Source organism: Rhynchophorus ferrugineus, unplaced genomic scaffold (genome assembly GCF_030347505.1).
Source record: "Rhynchophorus ferrugineus isolate W39M unplaced genomic scaffold, kcgeb_rfMv2 rfM575, whole genome shotgun sequence".
NCBI lineage: Eukaryota > Metazoa > Arthropoda > Insecta > Coleoptera > Curculionidae > Rhynchophorus > Rhynchophorus ferrugineus.
This window is the reverse complement of record NW_027473152.1, coordinates 17501-21911: the sequence shown is the minus strand read 5'-3', so window position 1 is coordinate 21911 and position 4411 is coordinate 17501.

Here is a 4411-nt window from a genome sequence, read left to right as displayed (position 1 = left end):
GAATCTCGTTAATCCATGCACGCGCCTTCCTGATATGTTCGGGCATAGGCTGCGGTTGTCAAGGTGGTGGTAGTTAGTCCCGCCGTTTACCCGCGCTCGGCATCTCGATCCTTCTCTGAACGGATCCGAACGCGATCTTAGTTAGGGACATTTTGAAATGTAGACCATGAGTCTATGGCTCTGGTGCTTGTTAAAGGTCTGAGCTGGTCTTTCCTGCGTAAGTATATGGACATTTTGAAATGTAGACTATCTGTCTATGGCTCTGGTGCTTGTTAAAGCTCCGAGCTGGTCTTTCCTGCGTAAGTATCGGGGACGGTTCACGTACGGGTCTCCGAGCGCCTGTTCGGTTCCGTCGCGGCCGTATTGCGTAAAATTTTAGATAAGGACAGTGGGAATCTCGTTAATCCATGCACGCGCCTTCCTGATATGTTCGGGCATAGGCTGCGGTTGTCAAGGTGGTGGTAGTTAGTCCCGCCGTTTACCCGCGCTCGGCATCTCGATCCTTCTCTGAACGGATCCGAACGCGATCTGCTGAGCTGGTCTTTCCTGCGTAAGTATATGGACATTTTGAAATGTAGACTATCTGTCTATGGCTCTGGTGCTTGTTAAAGCTCCGAGCTGGTCTTTCCTGCGTAAGTATCGGGGACGGTTCACGTACGGGTCTCCGAGCGCCTGTTCGGTTCCGTCGCGGCCGTATTGCGTAAAATTTTAGATAAGGACAGTGGGAATCTCGTTAATCCATGCACGCGCCTTCCTGATATGTTCGGGCATAGGCTGCGGTTGTCAAGGTGGTGGTAGTTAGTCCCGCCGTTTACCCGCGCTCGGCATCTCGATCCTTCTCTGAACGGATCCGAACGCGATCTGCTGAGCTGGTCTTTCCTGCGTAAGTATATGGACATTTTGAAATGTAGACTATCTGTCTATGGCTCTGGTGCTTGTTAAAGCTCCGAGCTGGTCTTTCCTGCGTAAGTATCGGGGACGGTTCACGTACGGGTCTCCGAGCGCCTGTTCGGTTCCGTCGCGGCCGTATTGCGTAAAATTTTAGATAAGGACAGTGGGAATCTCGTTAATCCATGCACGCGCCTTCCTGATATGTTCGGGCATAGGCTGCGGTTGTCAAGGTGGTGGTAGTTAGTCCCGCCGTTTACCCGCGCTCGGCATCTCGATCCTTCTCTGAACGGATCCGAACGCGATCTTAGTTAGGGACATTTTGAAATGTAGACCATGAGTCTATGGCTCTGGTGCTTGTTAAAGGTCTGAGCTGGTCTTTCCTGCGTAAGTATATGGACATTTTGAAATGTAGACTATCTGTCTATGGCTCTGGTGCTTGTTAAAGCTCCGAGCTGGTCTTTCCTGCGTAAGTATCGGGGACGGTTCACGTACGGGTCTCCGAGCGCCTGTTCGGTTCCGTCGCGGCCGTATTGCGTAAAATTTTAGATAAGGACAGTGGGAATCTCGTTAATCCATGCACGCGCCTTCCTGATATGTTCGGGCATAGGCTGCGGTTGTCAAGTTGGTGGTAGTTAGTCCCGCCGTTTACCCGCGCTCGGCATCTCGATCCTTCTCTGAACGGATCCGAACGCGATCTGCTGAGCTGGTCTTTCCTGCGTAAGTATATGGACATTTTGAAATGTAGACTATCTGTCTATGGCTCTGGTGCTTGTTAAAGCTCCGAGCTGGTCTTTCCTGCGTAAGTATCGGGAACGGTTCACGTACGGGTCTCCGAGCGCCTGTTCGGTTCCGTCGCGGCAGTATTGCGTAAAATTTTAGATAAGGACAGTGGGAATCTCGTTAATCCATGCACGCGCCTTCCTGATATGTTCGGGCATAGGCTGCGGTTGTCAAGGCGGTGGTAGTTAGTCCCGCCGTTTACCCGCGCTCGGCATCTCGATCCTTCTCTGAACGGATCCGAACGCGATCTGCTGAGCTGGTCTTTCCTGCGTAAGTATATGGACATTTTGAAATGTAGACTATCTGTCTATGGCTCTGGTGCTTGTTAAAGCTCCGAGCTGGTCTTTCCTGCGTAAGTATCGGGGACGGTTCACGTACGGGTCTCCGAGCGCCTGTTCGGTTCCGTCGCGGCAGTATTGCGTAAAATTTTAGATAAGGACAGTGGGAATCTCGTTAATCCATGCACGCGCCTTCCTGATTTGTTCGGGCATAGGCTGCGGTTGTCAAGGCGGTGGTAGTTAGTCCCGCCGTTTACCCGCGAACGATATCTCGATAAGTTAAAATTCAAAATGGTCCAAAGGTTAGGCTACTTTCGTAACTAATCGTATTACAATGCATGACCTTTTTTGATTAATGTGGTTTCTATTTAAAGCAGGTTTTACAGTTTTACCTAATTGTCAGTTTTCTGAATGTCTAAACTATTTTCGTCCAATTTTTTTGATTAATTCATTCCAATCGAAGGTTGTACGTATTATCGGTTGCGACGATACAGAATTCCATGTATCTGTGATTGATGAGCATGTCTTCATGTTCGTTGATCCTTCATTTCATTAGAACCAAATATAGTTGCCATGTGATATCGATTTGGCTCTGAATTCTCGTCATGTCGAATTGGTATTATATGGTCCCTCATAAGTAGGTGCACTTGAAGGTTCGTCAAATTATGCGGGCGTCCTCCCGCTATATTCAGGTATACATCGGAGGTTTTAATGCAGTTGTAACTGGCCTCACCGTTTAACCGCATATGATATACTGAAACGCGGATTTTATTCGCCATCGGACCGAACGGGCTCTAGAAGTACAATGCGGGTAATGATCGAATTCAGATGAATGGAATTAGTCTCCAATTCAATTTCCGCACGGGGCGATGTTTTTTAATTGTTTTTTGATAGTTCATCGCATTAGGTCTGAAAACTGTATATTTAATAGTCTCATAAGGTATAACTTATAAACGTATCTTGTGGTTCGTCTTCGAACTGAACGTACATTTAAGACAATGTTCCGAATTAAAATAGTGAATTTAATTCTGGAAATCGTAAGAAAATGTTTCCAAACATGATAATAGAATACAAAAAGAGTATAGGCTAGGTGCTTATCGGTTAAGATGAATGATATCCTTAAGTTTACACAACGTTCTGTAAAACGAATTTAGCAAAATAAAAGAGATTTACATCCCTTGTATTTGTCTTTATATACATACGCATATTATATGCAATATACTTATGTACGGAAAATGTTCCCAAGAACGAATTTAGACAAATAAAAAGGCGAATAGAAAAGATTGACATCCTCTCTATTCGCCTTTGTTATTTATACAGGCATACATAAATGCATCGTCGATGTATATCAATGCGATATATTTATGTACGGAAAATGTTCCCAAGAACGAATTTAGACAAATAAAAAGGCGAATAGAAAATATTGACATCCTCTCTATTCGCCTTTGTTATTTATACAGGCATACATAAATGCATCGTCGATGTATATCAATGCGATATATTTTTGTACGGAAAATGTTCCCAAGAACGAATTTAGACAAATAAAAAGGCGAATAGAAAAGATTGACATCCTCTCTATTCGCCTTTGTTATTTATACAAGCATACATAAATGTATCATCGATGTATATCAATGCGATATATTTATGTACGGAAAATGTTCCCAAGAACGAATTTAGACAAATAAAAAGGCGAATAGAAAGGATTGACATCCTCTCTATTCGCCTTTGTTATTTATACAAGCATACATAAATGTATCATCGATGTATATCAATGCGATATATTTATGTACGGAAAATGTTCCCAAGAACGAATTTAGACAAATAAAAAGGCGAATAGAAAGGATTGACATCCTCTCTATTCGCCTTTGTTATTTATACATGCATACATAAATGCGTCGTCGATGTATATCAATGCGATATATTTATGTACGGAAAATGTTCCCAAGAACGAATTTAGACAAATAAAAAGGCGAATAGAAAAGATTGACATCCTCTCTATTCGCCTTTGTTATTTATACAGGCATACATAAATGCATCGTCGATGTATATCAATGCGATATATTTATGTACGGAAAATGTTCCCAAGAACGAATTTAGACAAATAAAAAGGCGAATAGAAAAGATTGACATCCTCTCTATTCGCCTTTGTTATTTATACATGCATACATAAATGCGTCGTCGATGTATATCAATGCGATATATTTATGTACGGAAAATGTTCCCAAGAACGAATTTAGACAAATAAAAAGGCGAATAGAAAAGATTGACATCCTCTCTATTCGCCTTTGTTATTTATACAAGCATACATAAATGTATCATCGATGTATATCAATGCGATATATTTATGTACGGAAAATGTTCCCAAGAACGAATTTAGACAAATAAAAAGGCGAATAGAAAGGATTGACATCCTCTCTATTCGCCTTTGTTATTTATACAAGCATACATAAATGTATCATCGA